At 40.9% G+C, this 24,778-nt stretch overlaps 1 protein-coding gene across 1 annotated transcript in view; it reads left to right on the top strand.

The window, feature by feature from the left end:
• Positions 1-24,778, top strand: part of NKAIN2 (sodium/potassium transporting ATPase interacting 2) — a 1,459,012-nt gene that overhangs the window by 341,587 nt on the left and 1,092,647 nt on the right. The gene's annotated exons all lie outside the window — the stretch shown is intronic.

Raw genomic sequence — 24,778 nt, 5'->3', positions numbered from 1 at the left:
ATGGATTTTCGTGGAAACATTGACTTGCATATTTGATTTTGATCTGTGACTCAGGTAAAAAAACGGACATGTCTCTGATCATTGTGCGAACACAGAGTTCCTAAAAAATATGTGAAGACTAGAGCACTATAGACTATAATAGGTATGTGTTCTAGCTATGAAAAAAAATAGTTATTACATACAGTTGTGGGCGTGGCCAAACCTTTTGGCACCCTTGAAATTGTTCAAGAAAATGAAGTATTTCTCCCTGAAAATTTTTGCAGCTGCACATTTTTTGTTATAATCATGTTTGCTTCCTTTGTGTGTATTGGAACAACACAAAAAATAGAGAAAAAAAGGCATCATTAAGCAAAAAAATCGCAAAAATTGACGGGACAAAATTGTTGGGACCCTCAATTTAATATTTGTTTCCACACCCTTTGGAATAAATAACTGCAATCAATCACTGCCTTTAACCATCAACAAGTTTCTTATACCTCTCAACTGGAATTTTTGATCATTTTTCTTTTGCAATCTGCTTCAGCTCTCTTATAATTGAATGGTGCCATCTTCCAAAATACATTTTAAGATCTCTCCACAGTTGTTCAATGGGATTTAGATGCAGACTATTTGCTGGCCTCTTCAGAGTCCTTCAGCGCTTTCTTTCCATCCATTTCTGGGTGTTTGGGGTCATTGTCCTGCTGGAAGACCCATGACCTAGGAAGCAAATCTTGCTTTCTGACACTGGGCATTACATTGCAACCCAAAACCAGGTAATAATATTCAGATTTCATGATGCCTTGAACACAGTCAAGGCACCCAGTGCCAGAGGCAGCAAAACAACCCCAAACCCCAAACCACCATATTTGACTGTAGATACTGTGTTCATTTATTTGTAGGCTTTATTCCAGTTTTGGTAAACTGTAGAATGATGTACTTTACCAAAAAGCTCTCTCTTGGTCTCATCTTTTCACAAAATGCTTTCCCAGAATGTATTTTGGCTTACTCAAGTGCATTTTTGCAAACTGTAGTCTAGTTTTTTATGTTTCTGCAATCGAGTCCTCCTGGGTCTCCTGACATAGTGTTTCATTTTACTCAAATGACAACAGATAATGCTTGCTGACACTGATGCACCTTGAGCCTGCATGACAGCTTTAAAATTTTTTGGAACTTGATTCGGGCTGCACAGCCACCATCTGGATTTTCCTTTCTTTGCAACCTTTCATCAATTTTTCTCTGCTGTCCACGTCCAGGGAGATTAGCTTCAATGGCATGGGTCCTAAACTTCTTGATTATGTTGTGAACCGTGGAGAAATGAAAATCAAGATCTCTAAGATGGACTTGTTATCTTGAAATTGTGGATATTTTTCAACAATTTTGTTTCTCACATCCTCAGACAGTTCTATTCTTTCTGTTCTCTATGCTTAGTGTGGCACACACAGACACACATTGCAATGATTGAGTCAACTTCTCCCTTTTTTCAGATGTGATTTTCAAATAGCCCAAACCTGTTACTTGCTACAGGTGACTTAGAATTAGCATCACATGGTTGAAGCAAAGTTAATTAACTCACAATTTTTAAAAGGTGCCAACAATTTTGTCCAGCCCTTTTGGGGGTTTTGTGTGAAATTATGTCCAATTTTACATTTTTTCTTTGTTTTTTTTATTATCCCAATACACACAAAGGAAATAAATATGTATTTAACTAAACGTGTGTTAGGTGTCGAGTTCCTGCCTCTGCACAGGGGAAATCTCGAACCATCTCCGCTGCGGTCTCCTATTCTTCTCCAGCCGCAGTGGAGCCTGCTCAGTGGAGACGTCGGTCCCAGCCTCTGACTCAGGCTGATACTGGGTGACTGGTTACTACTGTTCTTCCAGGCTCTGCCTTTATAGCCAGCGCTGATCAGCAGCGAGCAGATCTTTCTGGGACTAAGTCCTGCTTTTCCCCTACTGGGCATGCCCATGGGACGACCTCCAATTGGAGGTCGGGGGTCACATGCGCAGATCCTGAAGCTGTCCCTGTTGGACCACTAGGTCACGGCCACGGCCATGCACTAGTATCAAACCAATGTTAAAGAGCTCAGCGCAAGTGTGGTCATGCTTGTATGTGGTCAGGGTTTGGCTGAAATAAGCCCCTAGAATACCGGCACCTCCAGTGAGGAGTTTGTATGTTTGGATTCAGGGCCTTGGCTGAAATAAGCCCCTAGAATACCGGCACCTCTAGTGAGGAGTTGGTTGTCTGCTATTCTAACTGCATGGCCACAGTTTTGCTCTGTTTGGTAGCTGTGTTCCTCTGTGAGGTTAACAGGGCACAGCATCTTGTTATTCTAGCAAATCTGTGAAGTAACAGAGTTCGCTAATACTGCCATAAAGTACCACCTATTACAAGCAGCAGGTTTGTCTAATGCATGGTGGACCCTGGGTTGCAAACGCATCAACTGTCATATATATATATATATTCGGTGCGTTCCGCCAACCCTAACAATGTGTAATTGCAATATTTTTCTGGGAGAAATACTTCATTTTCTGGAGCAGCTTCATCTTCAGGGTGCTAAGTTTTTCATCCTGGACTGTACATGTGAAAAATGAATGTCTGATTTAGACCTACATCTTAAATTCTTCTGCAGCCACCACAGGAGAAATTAAGAATTATGCGGCACCTATTAAAATGAAAGTGCTGTGTAATTCATAAAGATTGTTACTCTGACAATAAAAGGTGAGAACTTTTTATGTAGTCGAATATTACTCAAAGACAATGTATAGAAAACTCCTCTGTTGTTGTGACTGAGTCCATCATATTTTTCACTGACACATTATATTACAGACATATTGACTTGAGGGTGTTTCTTTGCAGGCTGGAACTAAAGTAGAGAATACTGCAATTTTCTCTACATTGAATGATGGTCCTTATGGAAAATTGTACTTGTCAAATGTCAATTCACTTTAGCAGGTGATAGATCAGTGCAAGTGGTGTCCATGCTGCACCCACCCATGATCATTGTTCACCTATTAAATGGAAGTTCTGAAATGGAAATCAACTCCAATAAATTAGAATTGCCTAGTACTGTATTTAAAATATAGATTTGTAAACCAGGCAACTTTTTCAAGAGCTAGAACCTTCCTTTAGCTTGCATGTATTCATTAATCTGTGCACTTGTTGAGCAAACATGTATACATAAGTTTGGCTTCTTGGACTATATTATAGAATCTACTATCCAAGCGTTTGACACATATTTTATGTTAATTTTTTTCCTTTTAACACAATGCCATACACAAATCATGCATGCGCAAACATATTTCCAATTAAGGACCTGATTATTCGCACTTGGCACCAAGAATAGATTTAGACATATTAGCTCAACCCCAATTAGAACATTAAACTCCCAAGTATACCATTTAATAAATCCCCAGTGGCAGTGCTTAAACAATGCCAGTGACTTTACTTCACATACATACGATATGATCTCTAGAGATACCCTAATGAGTTTATTAAACTAAAGAATGCAAAGCAGCAGTAGCTAATAGAGAAACTACTTTAACTATTGCTTTGCCCAGGTTGTAAAAAATCTTATTATTTTTGAATGGCCACAACCTAAGATTCTGCTGTAAATGTTCCTTGTTAATAAGATCCAGCATTATGTGTTGTAGTCTTTTATTTGCAGAGCCTCCTTTTGGAAAATAGAGATACATTTTATTTTTTATTTATTCTCCTCAGGCTCAGCGCAATTTCTGCTTTCACTTCCAGACTAAGATTTTCCAATCATAGATACCTCTTTTTTATTCACTGGTTGTTTATTTTTGTCTATGCGCTCTCATTCATATTTGTGTATGCCTCATGCTCTTACATTTAGATTTCAAAGTGTGCTTATTTTATTTATATTCTATAGCCTTTCAATATGGGCATATTTCACAGCCTTGGAAATTTCTAGATTGAAAAGTTTTAACATTTTAATGCTCTACATTTTTTACAAAATAAGAATTGTATTTGTGAAATTAATAATTACAAATATTGATACAAATAATATTTTTATTAGATTAAAGCATTCTACATATTTCAAAACTGATCAGGTTTCCTTATCAGGCATCAGTTAGAGAAGAAAATCAGTCTTTTTTTCTACACAGTAGAGCTGCCTTGGTTTTCTAGGACCCAGGAGTTCCTGTTCTTCTCCAACACCCAGAAATCACAAGAGATCTGGGTCCAGAGGAGGAAGCACTGACAGTGCTTTCAAATCCTATTCTCATGCTAATCTGTATACATAGCATTTGTTCAGCACTTTGTATACAGCAATCAAGATGGCAGATATGATCATACTGTAAGGGTACCGTCACACAGTACCATTTACATCGCTACGACGGCACGATTCGTGATGTCGCAGCGTCGTATGATTATCGCTCCAGCGTCGTAGACTGCGGTCACACGTTGCAATCACGGCGCTGGAGCGATGCCGAAGTCCCCGGGTAACCAGGGTAAACATCGGGTTACTAAGCGCAGGGCCGCGCTTGGTAACCCGATGTTTACCATGGTTACCAGCGTAAAAGTAAAAAAAAAAAAAACGTACATGCTCACCATCTGATGTCCGTCAGGTCCCTTGCCGTCCGCTTCCTGCTCTGACTGAGATCCTGCCGTACAGTGAGAGCAGAGCGCAGCGGCGACGTCACCGCTGTGATCTGCTCTCACTTTCCGGCCGGCAGACAGTCAGAGCGGGAAGCAGACGGCAAGGGACCTGACGGACATCAGATGGTGAGCATGTACGGTTTGTTTTTTTTTACTTTTACGCTGGTAACCATGGTAAACATCGGGTTACCAAGCGCGGCCCTGCGCTTAGTAACCCGATGTTTACCCTGGTTACCAGCGAACGCATCGCTGGATCGCTGTCACACACAACGATCCAGCGATGACAGCGGGAGATCCAGCGACGAAAGAAAGTTTCAAACGATGTGCTACGACGTACGATTCTCAGCAGGGTGCCTGATCGCAGTAGCGTGTCAGACACTGCGAGATCGTAACGATATCGCTAGAACGTCATGAATCGTGCCGTCGTAGCGATAAAAATGCCACTGTGTGATGGTACCCTAAGACTTGCTATTCTTTATGGAGTCTAGCTGTGTTTATGAGCCGGCTCCATGCCCCAACACAATGATATGTAGCTGCGCTACATTGCATTGACATTTTAGAATTTCACTGTAAAATAGAACAGAGATGCTTAAAGTCTGTGGACCGCACCAAATATCATCTCACTCTTTACTCGGTGCATTCTGCCAGCCCTAACACATAGTATTAGAATGGATTTCCTGTTTTGTTTTGGCATAATCTTAGGTGAACATGATGGTTATGTATGAATTATTGTTTACTGAGTACGTGAAATTTCGACTACATTACTGCTATATAAACTATAGTTCTAAAAATGAAGGTGTTTGGCACATACAGTATAGTCCAAAAGTTTGGAAACACCTTCTCATTTAAAGATTTTTCTGTATTTTCATGACTATGAAAATTATAAATTCACACTGAAGGCATCAAAACTATGAATTAACACGTGGAATTATATACTTAACAAAAAAGTGTGAAACAACTGAAAATATGTCTTATATTCTAGGTTCTTCAAAGTAGCCACCTTTTGCTTTGATGACTGCTTTGCACACTCTTGGCATTCTCTTGATGAGCTTCAAGAGGTAGTCACCAGGAATAGTTTTCCGACAATCTTGAAGAAGTTCCCAGAGATGCTTAGCACTTGTTGGCCCTTTTGCCTTCACTCTGCGGTCCAGCTCACCCCAAACCATCTTGATTGGGTTCAGGTCTGGTGACTGTGGAGGCCAGGTCATCTGGCGTAGCACCCCATCACTCTCCTTCTTAGTCAAATAGACCTTACACAGCCTGGAGGTGTGTTTGGGGTCATTGTCCTGTTGAAAAATAAATGATGGTTCAACTAAACGCAAACCGGATGGAATAGCATGCCGCTGCAAGATGCTGTGGTAGCCATGCTGGTTCAGTATGCCTTCAATTTCGAATAAATCCCCAACAGAGTCACCAGCAAAGCACCCCCACACCATCACACCTCCTCCTCCATGCTTCACGGTGGGAACCAGCCATGTAGAGTCCATCCGTTCACCTTTTCTGCGTCGCATAAATACACGGTGGTTGGAACCAAAGATCTCAAATTTGGACTTATCAGACCAAAGCACAGATTTCCACTGGTCTAACGTCCATTCCTTGTGTTCTTTAGCCCAAACAAGTGTCTTCTGCTTGTTGCCTGCTTTTTCTTGCCATAATACAAATTCTAACAGTCTATTCAGTAGGACTATCAGCTGTGTATCCACTAGACTTCTGCACAAGACAACTGATGGTCCCAACCCCATATATAAGGCAAGAAATCCCACTTATTAAACCTGACAGGGCACACCTGTGAAGTGAAAACCATTTCCGGTGACTACTTCTTGAAGCTTATCAAGAGAATGCCAAGAGTGTGCAAAGCAGTCATCAAAGCAAAAGGTGGCTACTTTGAAGAACCTAGAATATAAGACATAATTTCATTTGTTTCACACTTTTTGTTAAGTATATAATTCCACATGTGTTAATTCATAGTTTTGATGCCTTCAGTGAGATTGTACAATTTCCATAGTCATGAAAATAAATAAAAATCTTTAAATGAGATGGTGTGTCCAAACTTTTGGTCTGTACTGTAAATTGGCGAATTTATGAGCTCACCAGCTGGAAGAAGGCCTATCTTTTTTAATGACACCCTATACCTATTATTTATCAAACATACCTTTCCCAGGCTAAAAGCCTACAAATTTAAAGGACAAGTTGAATTTAGCACTAATTAAAAATGTGAAATATGGAAATAAAAGAATACAGCAGCACTCTTGAGTAAAAAAATATACAGTGGAAAAATAAATATTTGATTCACTGACGATTTTGTAAGTTTTCCAGCCTACAAAGAATGGAGATGTCTGTAATTTTTATCGTAGGTACACTTAAACTGTGAGAAACAAAATCTAAAAAAAATCCAGAAAATCACATTGTATGATTTTTACATAATTAGTTTTCATTTAATTGCATTAAATAAGTATTTGATACAATAAATAAACAGAACTTAATATTTGGTACAGAAACCTTTGTTTGCAATTACAGAGGTCAGACATTTCCTGTAGTTCTTGACCAAGTTTGCACACAGTGCAGCAGGGATTTTGGTCCACTCCTCCATACAGATCTTCTCCAGATCTTTCAGGTTTTGGGGCTGTTGCTGGGCAACATTGAGTTTTAGCTCCCTCCAAAGATGTTTTAATAGATTCAGGTCTAGAGACTGGCTAGGCCACTCCGGGACCTTGAAATGCTTCTTACGGAACCACTCCTTAGATGCCCTGCTATGTGTTTTGGGTCATTGTCATGCTAGAAGACCCAGCCATGAACCATCTTCAATGCTCTTACTGAGAGGAGTTAGTTGGAGAAAATGTTGTGATACATGACCCCATCCATCCAACCTTCAATACTGTGCACTCGCCCTTTTCCCTTAGCAGAAAATCACCCCCAAAGTATAATGTTTCACCCACCATGCTTCACAGTTGGGACAGTGTTGGGGTTGTACTCATCCTTCTTATTCCTCTAAACATGGCAAATGGATTTGATACCAAAAAGTTCTATTTTGGTCTCATTGGACCACATGAACATCTCCCATTCCTGTTGTCCTATAAACCATCACAGTCTTGTGAATGTGTCAGTATTCCGGGTTTTCTAAGTCACCTTGTGAATGATTTTGCCCTTTGTTAAGATAGAGTTTGCTGTTTTTGTCTGCCCTACTTCCTGTTCGTTTGTTTAAAACCCGGGTCAGGTGTCAGCCTCTTTGCTGGAGTATTCTGATTCTGATCTCCTTCAGCTCAGCTGCTGGTTCTGAGTGTGTCTCTACCTCTGGCTCTGGACATTCCCTGCATATGTAAGCTACACTCTCTATGTTATCATTAGTCTGCTGACTTGTAACTTAACCCTTGGTTCATTCCTCCTGGTAAGAACTGTGTTTTTGGAACTTTGTTTATAGACTTGTTTCTGGACTGTGAGTTGCTACGTAATCCTTCATTTACTCCCCCCGGTGGGAGCTGTTGGAAACAACACCAGTAAAATACTTATGTGAACCTGTTTCTGAACTTACCTGTGTTTATGCCAAATCTGGGATCAACTTGTGAACTAGTTTCTGGACTTACCCGTGATCATGCCACACCTGGGATGAACTTGTGGACTTGTTCTGGACTTTCCTGTGTTTACTTCATACCTGGATTTGACTCTTTCTGCACCAACAGTGTTTGGATCTACACCACGTCACCTGTCACACCCACCTTTTGCTCACCTTGCTGAGGACTCTGCCTTAAGAACTCTGCCGATTTACTGTATATATTTCAAGGACTTGTTTCATTCCAGGACACTGTGGGTTATCAGTATATTGTTTTGGGTGTTATTGCTGTTGTACAAATACACTATTTGCACTAAAGAAACCCGTCTCTGTCTGTTCATTGCCCCATGCTATCAGAATCCTTGAGTTCCTTCAATAGTATTACAGCATATCTACAATTTTGTCCCTGGTGTCTTTAGACAGCTCTTTGGTCTTGGTCAAGGTGGAGAGGTTTGAGTGTGATTGATTGATTGTATGGACAGTTGTCTTTTATTCAGGTAATGAGATCAATCAGGTGCAATTAATACAGGTAATGAGTGCAGAGTAGGAGGGCTTCTTTAAGAAAAACTAACATGTCTGTGAGAGCCAGAATTCTTGCTGGTTGTTAGGTGATCAAATACTTATTTCATGTAATAAAATGCAATTTAAGTATTTAAAAATCATACAATGTGATTTTCTATTTTTTATTTTTAGATTTTTCTATTCTATTTTTTATTTTTAGATTCTGTCTCTCACAGTTGAAGTGTACCTATGATAAAAATTACAGACCTCTTCATTTTTTGTAAGTGGGGAACCTTCCAAAATTGGCAGTGTATCAAAAACTTATTTCCCTCACTATATTTGCATATTAGTAATATCTCAAACATATTGTAGTATTAAAAAAAACTTCTGAGGGACAATATTTTGAAGTTTTCCTCTGTAATTGAGGCATTATTTAGAGCATCATGTACAGGGTAAGCAGTAACCTGTCATGTCTTTAGTAAATGTCAGAGCTAATCTGAGTAAGCTAAGATCCATCTTGCTCTGCCATGCCAGGGAGTAACAAGGAAAGGCTTATCGAGTGATCATTTGCTGCTGCATTTTATTCACTACTTTTGCACGATCTAAGCTGTAAAAAGATAACAGAGGTGTATATAAGTAGTTTCTTGTCCTCTAGTCAACATTTGTTAATTCTTTATTCCAATAGCATGGCCCTGCGTTTGGAATAACTACTGACCCTGCACATTTACAGTACAGTAAATTAGATTTAAAACCCAAGACCACACATCATACATGTAGAAAAATGTTTACGTTTAAGAGCAAAGTTTTTGGTATATAAAAGGGAAAACAAATAAAGCAGATCAGATATGAAGTAATTCTTGCAGAGGAACATTCCTTCTTTTAGATATAGTTAATTTGAATTTGAAAACATCTTTTCACTCTCTGATGGGCTCTGTCAATGTTCTTCACGGACAGATATTTATTTGTAAACTGAAATAAGCAGTATATCACTTCCCTTGGCTAAATCGGCAGTGTTTCAGAAGTCTTGTGGGCCAAACCTGTGGTTATCAGCCGGTTGCTTTAGCACTATACATAACGGATGATGCAATAATTCTAAACGAATGGCAAAAAAAGGAAAAATGTCTTCTAAACTGAAAAAAAGTCAGTATACAAATTTGTAGTAGAACATGCATATTTCCACTACTGCATTTACCACTTTGCCCTATAGGCCACTGTCAATTACATGCTTCCTTGAGCATTAACAAGAACATTCTCTACTGACACAAACCACTTGTCAGTGTGATAGACACCTCTGAATAGTCAGCGTAAAGAGCACATTCATATAAAAAGGCAGAATAATGTGAAGTTCAAAGTGGAAAACAACATCAAGCATCTGTCATATCTATAATAAGGGATAGAAGAGTTATGCTACACTGGACTATTGTGTATTTTTCTAAATAACATAATACAATTTTCTGTTTATTTCTCATAATTGTGCAATCTTTTATAAAAATAAATGCTTTTAGTTTTTTAGCTTGTAGTGAATAAGTGCCTGATTGTATATTATATGCTGTCATCCCCCTTGATGATTTCATTAGTGGAGACAAGTTAATGCTGGTCTGATGTGGTTAATATTCGTACAGTGTGATGTCAAAGCTTGTGAACCTTTTAGAATTTTCCATATTTATGGATAAATTTGACATATTACCATATTTTCAAACACCCCTTAACCCTTCCGTGACAGAGTCAATTTTGACCTTAATGATCAGGTCAAATTTTTGATATCAGACCAGTGTGAATTTATCTGGTGATAACTTGGGAATGCTTGAATGTATCCCAGTAATTCTGAGATTGTTTTATTTGAAGACACACTGTACTTAGGTAAATATGTTTAGTGCTCATTTGTGAAAATATCTGAATTTTGGTTAAACTTTTGAAAAATGTGTAATGTTCAAACTTTCAATTTTGATATGCTTAGCCCATTTACCCCCGAAGGAGGTTTGCACGTTAATGACTGGGCCAATTTTTACCATTCTGACCCATGTCAATTTACAAGGTAATAACTCTGGAACGCTACAATGGATCCCAGTGATTCTAAGATTTTTTTTCATGACATATTGTTCTTCATGATAGTGGTAAAATTTATCTGATATGATATGAGCTTGTTTGTGAAAATAAGGAAAATTTGGTGAAAACTTTGAAAATTTTGCAATTTTCCAATTTTGAATTTCCATACCCTTAAACCAGAGAGATGTCACACAAAATACTTAATAAGTAACATTTCCCACATGTCTACTTTACATCAGCACAATTTTGGAACCACATTTTTTTGTTAGGAAGTTATAAGGGTTAAAATATGACCAGCGATTTCCCATTTTTACAACAAAATTTACAAAACCATTTTTTACATCACATTTGAAGTCCCTTTGAGGGGTTTATATGATAGAAGATTTCCAAAAGTTACCCCATTCTAAAAACTGCACCCTCAAGAAGTTTATTAACCCTTTAGGTGCTTCACAGAAATATTTGGAATGTGGAAAAAAGTGAACATTTCACTTTTTTTTCACTAAATTTTTTATTTCAGATTCAATTTTTTTTTATTTTGACAAGGGTAACAAGAAAAATGGACCCCAAAATATGTGTAATTTCTCCTCAGCATGACGATACCCCATGTGAGCGAGAAAGCCACTGTTTGGGCGTACGGCAGAGCTCGGAAGGGAAGGAACGCTATTTGACTTTTTTAATTAAAAATTTGCTGCAACAATTGACGGATGCAATGTCGCATTTTGAGAGCCTCTGATGTGCTTAAACAGTGAAAATCCCTCATAAGTGACACCATTTGGGAAACTAGACCCCTCAAGGAACTGATTTAGGTGTGCGGTGAGCACATTGAACCCTCAGGTGTTTCACAGAAGTTTATAACATTGAGCTGTGAAAATAAAAAACTAACTTTTCCCCACAAATATGCTTTTAGCACAAAATATTGCATTTTCATGAGGGTAATAGGAGAACTTGCACCATACCATTTGTTGCACAATTTCTCCTGATTACACCAGTACCCCATACGAGGGAGAAAACAACTGGTTGGATGTAAATGTAAAATTTGCTGGACCAATTGGCAGATGCCATGTCATGTTTGGAGAGCCTCTGATGTGCCTAAATAGTAAAAATCCCCCACAAGTGACACCATTTTGGAAACTAGACCCCTCTGGGAACTGATCTAGATGTGCACATTGAACCCTTAGGTGCTTCAAAAAAGTGTATAAAGTTGAGCTGCAATCTAAAAAAATCTATGTTTACCCACAAATAAGTTTTTAGCATAAAATATTGAATTTTCATAAGGGTAACAGAATACATTATACTATAAAAATTGCTGTGCATGCTGATACCCAGTATGAGGGAGAAAACTACTATTTGGGCACACAGCAGGGCTCAGAAGGGAGGGAGCGTCATTTGGCTTTTTGAATGTAAAATTTCCTGGAATCTTAAGCGGACATCACAATGCAAAGCTCCGAAACAAGGAGGGCCAGATTTTACTGTTATGGTTTGCAGGTGCCATGACCCAATGGGAGAGCCCATGAGGTGCCAGAACAGACATTTTATAAACTACACTTCTTAATGAATTCACCTAGTGGTGTAGTGATCATATTGACACCACGGGTGTGTCACAGAAGTTTATTCCATTGGGCAGTGAAGAAAAAATAACTAGATTTTTACCACTAAAATGTTGTTTAGGCCCCAGATTTTACATTTCCACACAGGAAGTAGATACAAATAGCACCAAAATTTGTCTCGCAATTTCTACTGACTGTGGCAATACCCTATATGTACAGTACTACTTAGCAATACTGAAATGTTCGAGAGGAACGGAGCTTCATTTGTCTCCTGGAGCACAGATTTTCCTAGAACGGTTTGTGGCATAATCCCCCTCAAGTTACCTCATTTTGGAAACTATACCCCTTGGGAAATTTATCTACAGATGTAGTGATGATTTTGACTCCATGGGTATTTTACAGAAACACGCAGCAATGAATGTTGCCGAGTGAAAATTGCAAACTGCTGTTGTAGTGACCAGTATGCTGTAGTGACCAGCACATTGTAGTCACCAATACATTATGCCCAGCCCGTGCTTCTGGAGGCATGCACCCATAAGTTAGGTGGGCTCTCATAACTTCTGAAATGCCAATCGTGGATGCAATTTGTGGTTTAGGTACACTGTGGGGCTCATAAGGGAGGGGGCATTTGTATTTGAGAGCAGAGAATTTACTGAATTTAATTTGGCGGGTGTAGAAGGGAAGTGCCCCAAAATGTACATCTTTACATAGAGATGTGTATAGTGATATATAATTCCTCCACATGTGCTCAGTAGCCCCTCCTCCACCTTGCACCATGTGCTGGTATATCAGGTTTCATTCAGGATTGAGGGGATGTACCTTTGCCACTGGACAATAGACTTGTGACCTCATCCCCACACACCTGGGGCTGAACACACCTCTTCTTGGCTGGACATAAAAGGGACAACACATGTGCTTGGAGGCCCTCTTTTGGTTTGCCTGGAATGATGATGGACCCACATGGCTTAAGTATACTCTGTATCCCCTTTTCTTAATAGGCTCAGTACTACTCATTATGACGACATCGGGTCACTATGGCAATGATCGATACATTGTGTAATGCCGCCAAGTCTCCGATCCAAAGACAGAGGTGTTGTCAGCCCTCTGCCAGCTCCTGGAATGCTGCAATCTCGTTGGATCACAGCATTTCAGAGTTTAAAGTGTCAGGAGAGGTGCATGACTGCTCCTGGCACATAATGCCTGGTATCAGCTGTCAAAATCAGCTGATACCCAGTGGCGATAGCCTGCTAACCATCCGTGTGGACAGGCGATTGCACGGGTGTAATAATCTGTCCCTGGTCAAATAGGCCCAGGTCACATGGATGGATTATTACGTCCGATGTCAGATAGGGGTTAAACAATTCAATCATGCTGTACAAAACCATTAATAAATACCATTTCTCACATGACTAATTTACATCTACATCATTTTTTAAATGGCATTTTATTTTGTTCAGATTTTAGACAGGTTAAAAGTTTAGCAGCAAGTTCTCATTTTTTCAAGTTATTTACAAAACCTGTTCTTTAGGGACCTATTCAGATTTAAATGGACTTTCAGATGCTTATATATTGGAAACTCCCCAAGTGTGATCCATTCATAAACACTGCACCCATCAAATACTTTAAAAGTGTTGTCACCGTCACCGAAGGCCCTGGAAGGGCTGATTCTTAGGAAGGAAGGCTGCCAGAACGAAGCCGAGGGTGAGTATATTCCTATTAGGTATATACTCACCCTCGGACATGCCCTGCTTCTTTCCGACAGCCTTCCTTCCTAAGAATCAGCCCTTCCAGGGCCTTCGGTGACGTCACGGTGACGTCACGGTGACGTCGCGGCTTGTGATTGGTCGCGCGAGCGGTCACATGGGGGCTGCGCGACCAATCACAAGCCGCGACGTCACCGCGACGACACCGCAAGGTCCTGGAAGGCTGATTCTAAGGAAGGAAGGTTCCCGGTTAGTACCAGGGCCCGTCAGAGGGTAAGTATGGCGATATTTTTTATTTTAATTCTTTATTTTACACTTAAATCTGAATTCCGATACCAATTCCCAATATCTTAAACATATCGGGAATCGGTATCGGAATTCCGATTCCAGATTCAGAAGATCGCCGACCTCATGGCCGACCCCACACAGGGGTCGGGTCGGGTTTCATGAAACCCGACTTTGCCAAAAGTCGGCGACTTCTGAAAATTGCCGACCCGTTTCGCTCAACCCTAATCGCAATGATCAAGCATTTGATACTTGTGCTGCACAGCACTCTGCCACATAAATGGGCTGTGATATCATCATTATGGCAACCCTTAATTGTCCGTTTTGAAACTACCCTGGACCCTTCACAGTCTATTCCCTTTATATACATTCATCTTCCCTGTGGAAACGTGATGAAACGAGTAGGGAGGATTTGTACAAGGACATTTTTACAGGGATAGGTCACACTTGGGCACTGTCCTTGTCAGGACAGGAGATATTGCATTGGGCATGACAGGGAATGTAATTTTACCTGTATGACTTTATTTCGCTTTTCTCCCTCCGGCCAAACATACACAGTGAGCCTCAAAAAAAAGGGAAATGTGGATTTGGGAGCACAGATTTCACTGGACTTTATTTGAGGTGGTTCGAGCTTTGTCAGTTTTCCAGAGTCTTTGTTCTACCAGTGACAAGGAAACCAAAATATTTCCATTGACAGATGACGGACCCCGATTGACGGCTGATTTGATCCTGGATAAGTTAGGGATTTTATTGGAAACATTTTGGGGTACTTTACATGTTTTTTCTCTTTCAGTATAAGACTGGGATCATATTCTTGTGTCCTACACTGAGCACTTACTCCAGGGTTTCCGTGTAAATCCCACAAAAAAAAAGTAATTTAGATGAAACCTGATTAAACCACTCACTATAATGAGGCAGATGGGGATGCATTGGACTACATTTGGCATGTGTTGTGGTGGTATCTATCTTTTTATTTGGGAACTGTGGTCCTCAACACTAAAAACACTCCTAAAATAACAGGATATCACCAGAGCAGAGTCCAGACTGAGTACAAAATGACTCCATCTGCCTCATAAGTGAGTCACCCTATAGGTAATTCATCAGGGGTTTTGTCTGAATCGTGGTTTTGGGGATTTACATGGAAACAGTGATGTAAGAAATCAGCAGAGAGAGCCGAATAAATGTGAGCAGAGTCTCATTCAGGAAGGCAGAATGGACAAATAGACAACAGTACAAGAATAGTTCTTATTTATATATTTTTTTTTCGTACGGTATAAGTGATAAGACCACTTTATTTTTTGAGTTGGTGCAATCTTTTTTCATATTTTGCAACTATCACACAATAAAAAATGCTTTTTTATAAAAAAAAAATGTTATTTTGTTGTAATAATTTCAGAGCAGTATCATTTTTATTTTCTCCCAAACAGAGCTTCATTAGGACTTATAACTTGCTTTCCGAGTTGTAGATTTTTTTGGTATCAATTTGGGGCACATAGTATTTCTTGAACGCTTTTTACACAGATTTTTCAGACACAGGATGAATAAAAAGCAGGAATTCAGTTATTGTTTTTATCTGTTTGTTTTTTTTGCTCATCAAGCAGTACCATTAGATTGATGCCAGATTTATATTGTTTTTCAAGCTTTACTGCTTTTACAGACTAAAACAATATTTTACAAAATTTAATTTGTTTTTGCATAGTTATATTTTTGAGTGCTGTCACTTTTGTATTTTTTTTGTCTAATGAGCAATATTATTGTTTGTTTGTTTGTTTGTTTTCAGGACGATTTGGCATTTTCATTTATACCATTTTTTATATGACTTTTATCACATTTTTTATGTGTCAGTGTGATGAAAAAGCACCAATTTTGGTGCGTGTGTTTCTTTTCTTATGGCATTCGCTGTACATAATAAATAACATGACAATGTTAAAGATTGAGTTATTCCGGACACGACAATTCCAACTATGAATACTTTTTTTGTTTTTATTTTATCACAAACACTGAGTTTTTAGTGGCAAAACAGGTTTTCATTATGTTTGTGTGCTTTGTTTACTTTGTTACATATTTTATTTAACTTTTTTCACGTTTTCACTTAGTCACTCTGTGTTACATGTATATTTTTTACTTTTATCGCTGGTCTCATGCATTGCAGCACTTGTGTATGAGAGGGTGATCCCTTAAAGTGAGATCTATATGATTGCTTGTACCTGACCAAATATAAGCTGAGTGCTAGCTTAGAGGCTAAGAATGTATCAGATACACAGAGACACAGTGGCGTAACTACAAAGTTATGGGCCCCGGTGCGAATTTTCAAATGGGGGCCCCCCGTGCCAAAATATTTTCCACCCAAATTCACATTTTCCCTATTCATTTTGCACACTATAGTTTTGTTGCAATATCTAAGAATTACAAAGAATTGACATGCTGCGGAAAAAAAAAAGCTGTGAATCCGCACGTTTTTTCCGCAGCATGTGCACAGTGGTTTTTGTTTTCCATAGGTTTACATGGTACTGTAGACCACATGGAAAACTGCTGCAGATCCACAGCCAAATTCGCAACGTGTGCGCATAGCCTAAGAGGTATGAAATAACAAACTGAGCTGCTACTTACCTTTCCCTGCTCCTCTGTCGACACTCTACTACTGCTGTCATGTTTACAGGCTGCATCGGTGATATAACAATCACAGCATACATCATGGCTGCAACCAATGACTGGGCTGAGCAGTTCTGTAGTAGACTTCAGCCACTGAAATCAGTGATTGGCTGCAGTGGTGATGTGTGCTGTATTTGTTGATGGACCTATATCAGGGTCAAATTTTTAGCAGACCCAAACACGCTGCATCAATAATTCCTGTAAGAAGTGGGTCTAGGATTACAATTCTTTTCCAAATGACTGTAAAGGAAAAAAATAATGTGTATATCTTACACAGTCTTTTTGGATCTGTTTCAAAAGGCAAAATTAAGAAAAAAAAATACCCCTTCTCTTTTCTTAAGTGTGTGTGGCACAGCCCAAAATCTTATCCAGTGCAATTCACTATTGATTAAGCTGAACCATAAGGTTTTGACATGACTTTATGCAATAAGATAAAGGGTCAATCAATGTAGAACTAATTTGTGCTGAAAAAGGTGATTTGACAGATGTATATCATCTTCCCCCATGTAACTGGAGGACCTGCAGTGATGCCTCCCTGCTGCGGGTCACAATGGTTGGGTCATTCTCCTTCACTATTGTCCATGGACGGATGGGCCCCTAAGCAGTCCGGGCCCCATCGCAGCTGCGACCGCCGACCGCTATAGTTACGTCCCTGCAGAGACAGATACACACTTCCTCTCTCAGCAAAGGCTTACACACAACTGCTTTATTCTCTGAACAAAGGAAGATACTAGAAGCATGAAATGGGGGAGGTCGCACAACTTCTGAACAGCTAGTCACTTTTTAATTGGTTCATGTCCAACTTCATTTCCAAATATGATGTCTTGGTGTATTCCAGTGTTTTCACTCCTGCATTCTAAAGATTCCTTCCAGAACAGTTCCAAGGACTTCCAACAATTTCAAAGACACAATCGCCATCTTGCTACACCATATCTGAACTGTTGTGAACTATACTTCTTGGCTCCCTCTTGTGGTCACTAGTGATTTGGCACTTGGATTGTCTTTTACCAGGTTGGTACTCACCTGCTTCGTTAGGCCTGGGGTGTTGCTATTTAAACTTCCTGGATATTCAGTCCAGTGCCTGGCATCGATGTAATCAGTTCATTTCTGTTTGCTCCTGTCTTCAGGTCCAGGTTCTTTGCAAGATAAGCTAAGTCCTGCTTTCTTATTTTTTGTTATTTTGCTTTGTTCATATTTTGTCCAGCTTGTACAATATGTGATTCCTGATATTGCTGGAAGCTCTAGGGGGCTGATATTCTCCCCCCTCACCGTTAGTCGGTTTGGGGGTTCTTGGATATTCAGCGTGGATATTTTGCAGGGTTTTTTGCTGACCATATAAGTCATCTTACTATTTTCTGCTATTAGTCAGTGGGCCTCTCTTTGCTAAAATGTAGTTCATTCTTACGTTTGTCTTTCCTTCTTACTTCACCGTTATTATTTGTTGGGGGCTTGTATTACTTTGGGGTCTTTTCTCTGGAGGCAAGAGAGGTCTTATTTTCCCTGATAGGGTTAGTTAGTTCTCCGGCTGGCGCGAGACGTCTAGGATCAACGTAGGCACGTTCCCCGGCTACTGTTAGTGTTTGTGCTAGGATCAGGTATATGGTCAGCCTAGTTACCACGTCCCTATGAGCTGGTATTTATGTTTGCAGACTTTTGCTGTAATCTCTGAGATCCTTGCCATTGGGATTGGGATCATAACAGTATGCCAGGCCATGAATAGTTAATGCATTGCAGAAGTGGGATTAAAAGAAAAGGAGTTCTGAGTTTTTTTTTCCTCCTCTTTCTTCCTTCCCCTTTTTGTCAGAGTGGCTGTAAGCTTTGCTGCAGACATGAATGTTCAGACCTTGATTACTAGTGTGGATCAGCTTGCTGCACGAGTGCAGAGCATTCAGGATTTTGTTGTTAGCAGTCCTATGTCTGAGCCTAAGATACCTATTCCTGAGCTGTTCTCTGGAGATCGATTTAAATTTAGGAATTTTAGGAATAATTGTAAATTGTTTCTATCTTTGAAACCTCGTTCGTCTGGAGATTCAGCTCAGCAAGTTAAAATTGTTATCTCCTTTTTTGCGTGGCGACCCTCAGGATTGGGCTTTCTCGTTAGCGCCAGGAGATCCGGCATTGGCGGATGTCGATGCGTTTTTTCTGGCACTCGGATTGCTTTATGAGGAGCCTAATCTTGAAATTCAGGCAGAAAAAGCTCTACTGGCTATCTCTCAGGGCCAGGATGAAGCCGAAGTGTATTGCCAAAAATTTTGGAAATGGTCCGTACTTACTCAATGGAATGAATGTGCTCTGGCCGCAAATTTCAGAAATGGCCTTTCTGAAGCCATTAAGAATGTGATGGTGGGTTTCACAATTCCTACAAGTCTGAATGATTCTATGGCGCTGGCTATTCAGATTGATCGGCGTTTGCGGGAGCGCAAATCCGCTAATCCTCTGGCGGTGTTGTCTGAACAGACACCTGTTTCAATGCAATGTGATAGAAACCCCGATCCAGCAATGCAATGTGATAGAATCCTGACTAGAACCGAACGACAAAATCATAGACGACAGAATGGGCTGTGTTTTTACTGTGGTGATTCTACACATGTTATATCAGCATGCTCTAAACGCCTAACCAAGGTTGTCAGTCCTGTCTCCATTGGTAATTTGCAGCCTAAATTTATTTTGTCTGTGACTTTAATTTGTTCATTGTCTTCCTACCCTGTTATGGCGTTTGTGGATTCAGGTGCTGCCCTGAGTCTTATGGACTTGTCGTTTGCCAAGCGCTGCGGTTTTGTCCTGGAGCCTTTAAAAATTCCTATTCCTCTCAGAGGAATTGATGCTACGCCACTGGCGGAAAATAAACCGCAGTTTTGGACACAAGTGACCATGTGCATGACTCCTGAACATCGGGAGATGAATGGAAAACTGCATTCAATACGCCCGAAGGTCATTTTGAATACTTAATGATGATGCCCTTTGGGCTCTCTAATGCTCCTTCAGTGTTTCAGTCATTTATGCATGATATCTTCCAGAAGTATCTAGATAAATTTATGATTGTTTATCTGGATGATATTCTGGTTTTCTCGGATGATTGGGATTCTCATGTAAATCAGGTCAGGATGGTGTTTCAGGTTTTGCGTGATAATGCTTTGTGAAGGGCTCAAAGTGTCTCTTTGGAGTGCAGAAGGTTTCCTTTTTGGGTTTTATTTTTTCCCCTTCTGCTGTGGAGATGGACCCAGTCAAGGTCTGAGCTATTCATGATTGGACTCAGCCCACGTCTGTTAAGAGTCTTCAGAAGTTCTTGGGGTTTGCTAATTTCTACCGTCGCTTTATCGCTAATTTTTCTAGCGTTGTTAAACCTTTGACGGATATGACCAAGAAAGGTTCTGATGTGGCTAATTGGGCCCCTGCAGCCGTGGAGGCCTTCCAGGAGCTGAAGCGCCAGTTTACTTCGGCGCCTGTTTTGTGCCAGCCTGATGTCTCACTTCCCTTTCAGGTTGAAGTGGATGCTTCTGAGATCGGTGCTGGGGCTGTTTTGTCGCAGAGAGGCTCTGGTTGCTCTGTGATGAGACCATGTGCCTTTTTCTCTAGGAAGTTTTCGCCTGCTGAGTGGAACTATGATGTTGGTATTCGGGAGTTGTTGGCCATGAAGTGGGCATTTGAGGAGTGGCGTCATTGGCTCGAGGGTGCTAAGCATCGTGTGGTGGTCTTGACTGATCACAAAAATCTGATGTATCTCGAGTCTGCTAAGCGCCTGAATCCTAGACAGGCTCGTTGGTCATTGTTTTTCTCTCATTTTGACTTTGTGGTCTCGTACCTGCCTGGTTCGAAGAATGTTAAGGCTGATGCTCTTTCTAGGAGCTTTGTGCCTGACTCTCCTGGAGTCTCGGAGCCAGCTGGTATTCTTAAAAAGGGAGTAATCGTGTCGGCCATATCTCCTGATTTGCGACGTGTGTTGTAGAGATTTCAGACTGGTAGACCTGACTCTTGTCCACCCGACAGACTGTTTGTTCCTGATAAATGGACCAGCAAAGTCATTTCCGAGGTTCATTCCTCGGTGTTGGCAGGGCATCCGGGAATTTTTGGTACCCGAGATTTGGTGGCTAGGTCCTTTTGGTGGCCTTCCTTGTCACGGGATGTGCGGTCATTTGTGCAGTCCTGTGGGACTTGTGCTCGGGCTAAGCCTTGTTGTTCTCGTGCTAGCGGGTTGCTTCTGCCCTTGCCCGTCCCGAAGAGGCCTTGGACACACATTTCCATGGATTTCATTTCTGATCTTCCGGTGTCTCAGGGAATGTCTGTCATCTGGGTGGTGTGTGATCGGTTTTCCAAGATGGTCCATTTGGTACCCTTGCCTAAGTTGCCTTCCTCTTCTGATCTGGTTCCTTTGTTTTTTCAGAATGTGGTTCGTTTACACAGCATTCCGGAGAATATCGTGTCCGACAGAGGGTCCCAGTTTGTGTCCAGATTCTGGCGATCTTTTTGTGCTAGAATGGGCATTAATTTGTCGTTTTCATCTGCCTTCCATCCTCAGACTAATGGTCAAACGGAGCGAACTAATCAGACACTGGAGGCTTATTTGAGATGTTTTGTTTCTGCGGACCAGGATGATTGGGTGACCTTCTTGCCATTGGCGGAGTTTGCCCTTAATAATCGGGCTAGTTCCGCTACTTTGGTTTCGCCATTCTTCTGCAACTCTGGTTTTCATCCTCGTTTCTCCTTGGGTCATGTTGAGTCTTCTGACTGTCCTGGGGTGGATTCCATGGTGGATAGGTTGCAGCAGATTTGGAATCATGTGGTGGACAACTTGAAGTTGTCACAGGAGAAGGCTCAGCGTTTTGCCAACCGCCGCCGCGGTGTGGGCCCCCGACTTCGTGTTGGGGATTTGGTTTGGTTGTCTTCTCGGTATGTCCCTCTGAAGGTTTCCTCTCCTAAGTTTAAGCCTCGCTTTATTGGTCCTTAGAAAATTTTGGAAGTTCTTAACCCGGTTTCTTTTCGTTTGGATCTTCCGGTGTCGTTTGCCATTCACAACGTGTTCCATAGGTCTTTGTTGCGGCGGTACGTTGTGCCTGTGGTTCCTGCTGTTGAGCCTCCTGCTCCGGTGTTGGTTGAGGGCGAGTTGGAGTACATGGTAGAGAAGATCTTGGATTCTCGTCTCTCTAGACGGAGGCTTCAGTATTTGGTCAAATGGAAGGGCTATGGTCAGGAGGATAATTCCTGGGTGGCCGCCTCTGATGTTCATGCGGCCGATTTGGTTCGTGCCTTCCACGCTGCTCATCCTGGTCGCCCTGGTGGTCTTGGTGTGGGTTCGGTGACCCCTCCTTAAAGGGGGGGTACTGTTGTGAACTATACTTCTTGGCTCCCTCTTGTGGTCACTAGTGATTTGGCACTTGGATTGTCTTTTACCAGATTGGTACTCACCTGCTTCGTTAGGCCTGGGGTGTTGCTATTTAAACTTCCTGGATATTCAGTCCAGTGCCTGGCATCGTTGTAATCAGTTCATTTCTGTTTGCTCCTGTCTTCAGGTCCTGGTTCTTTGCAAGATAAGCTAAGTCCTGCTTTCTTATTTTTTGTTATTTTGCTTTGTTCATATTTTGTCCAGCTTGTACAATATGTGATTCCTGATATTGCTGGAAGCTCTAGGGGGCTGATATTCTCCCCCCTCACCGTTAGTCAGTTTGGGGGTTCTTGGATATTCAGCGTGGATATTTTGCAGGGTTTTTTGCTGACCATATAAGTCATCTTACTATTTTCTGCTATTAGTCAGTGGGCCTCTCTTTGCTAAAATCTAGTTCATTCTTACGTTTGTCTTTCCTTCTTACCTCACCGTTATTATTTGTTGGGGGCTTGTATTACTTTGGGGTCTTTTCTCTGGAGGCAAGAGAGGTCTTATTTTCCGTGATAGGGTTAGTTAGTTCTCCGGCTGGCTCGAGACGCCTAGGATCAACGTAGGCACATTCCCCGGCTACTGTTAGTGTTTGTGCTAGGATCAGGTATATGGTCAGCCTAGTTACCACGTCCCTATGAGCTGGTATTTATGTTTGCAGACTTTTGCTGTAATCTCTGAGATCCTTGCCATTGGGATCATAACACTGAACTGACTTATATAAGGTTTACTAATTGATTTCATTAGCCATTTTCTGCTTCACAGTCCCCCCTAAATCAATTATTAACCTGATGTCACAATGTAATATGATCCAATAGGTGGTCGGTCAATGAATGGTGCAACAAACACAAAGGGATGGAAAATGGGGAAAGGAAGCCCTTACCGATAGGGAAATGGGTAATGGTCAGCACCTGAATTTCACCTGAGCCTGTCCCTGCACTGCGCTAACGCCCTAAGTGGGTCCTTCCCCCCCACCGCCGCCAGGAACCTTGTCCCTTGCTGATACCTAACTCTGCCCTGACTAGTGCACTGGCCGGCAAGGATGCTAGCCTCACCACTGCAGATAATACACACAGGGGACAGTGACAAACAAAAAGGACAAAGAGAAAACACAGTACATGGATCGTGACATCTGAGCTGTCCATTAGACGGGCGATATTGAGATTTTACACCCCTTGATGCAATCTTTATTCATGTGGAAGTCAAATGTATTTATTCCTAGCTAATAAATCAAATTTGTCTTTAGGGGTTTTATAGTAGAATCACGTCCATCACCATCTTCTTGGAAAGCCAGAGTAGGGGTCAGGCTGTCCACGCTGTTAGTGACCATCTGTTTAATACAAGGAAATATACAACAAGAAACCACAGCCATGAAAATAAGGATTACCATAATAATTGTACCAATCTGTCCCAACCATTTCTGCCATCCCATCACCCACCCAAGCCAAGTATCCTAAAGATCACCAATTCCTTAATTTTTCTTACGTTCCTCAGATAAGGATTCAAGCTTTTTTATAGCTAAGGTGACCTTTCCATTCGGACCTGTGTTATCGGGGATACAAGTACAACAAGTTTCTCCAATCATTTTGTACACCACTCCTTTCTCTGCTTGTAACATACCCAAAATATGACCTGCTGTGTTAACTTCTCAGGAGTTGCTGAGGAGTAATTATGACAAAAACCCTTACTAAAATTCCCCAAAAAACAAAACGACAATCTCCTTGTACTTGCATACAGGTGTAATTCCCAGGATAGATAGTAATACTTCGAACGAAGGATGAAGTCTTATCCAATACAGGATATTTATCCCTCCATCTCCCACATTGTATGTAACTAGTGTAGGTGTTGGTAAAGAGGGCAAGGGCACACTCCTCCTCCAATTCAAGGATTAATAGGGAACAGATCCCAAATGTGGCCTGGCTGCCGCACACACATAACAGTTGGTCCTATTTTGTTGTTGTGCAGTGTACCTCATCCACTCAACCTAGGCAATAACATCTGTATATCCAGTTTCTTTAGCAAGTGTATCCTCATAAGTGGGGTTCTGAATTGCAGTCATGTTCGTGTGTCACGTCAGAGTACTCTTCCTGGACCGACATGTGTGGGGGCAACAGTTCCACATTTATGTTTTCATGGACCAACAGCATTTTTTATAAACTTTAACTATTCTTTTGTAGGACTTGTGTGCTTTGGGTCATTGTTTCATTGCATGGTCTAGACTCTGTTGAGAATCAGCTTATGTTCTGACATTTTCCTTTAGAATTTACTGAAAAAAATCAGAAATGATTGTTCTGTCAATTATGGCAAGTCATCCTGATCCAGTTACAGGAAAACAGGCTCAAACCATTGTACTACCACGACTGTGTTTCACAGATATACCCTTTGCTCTTGTAGTGATCTTTGTTGATTGAGTATTTATGGAGAGGGTAATAATAATCTTCAATTTTCTCCATTTGTACAAACCTTAAAAGTATATGCTACTCCTAAAGATTGACATTATTTTGCTACTCACAGACATATTTGATACATTTTCTA

Source organism: Ranitomeya variabilis, chromosome 2 (assembly GCF_051348905.1).
Source record: "Ranitomeya variabilis isolate aRanVar5 chromosome 2, aRanVar5.hap1, whole genome shotgun sequence".
Taxonomy (NCBI): Eukaryota; Metazoa; Chordata; class Amphibia; order Anura; family Dendrobatidae; genus Ranitomeya; species Ranitomeya variabilis.
This window is presented reverse-complemented; position numbering and strand designations above follow the sequence as displayed.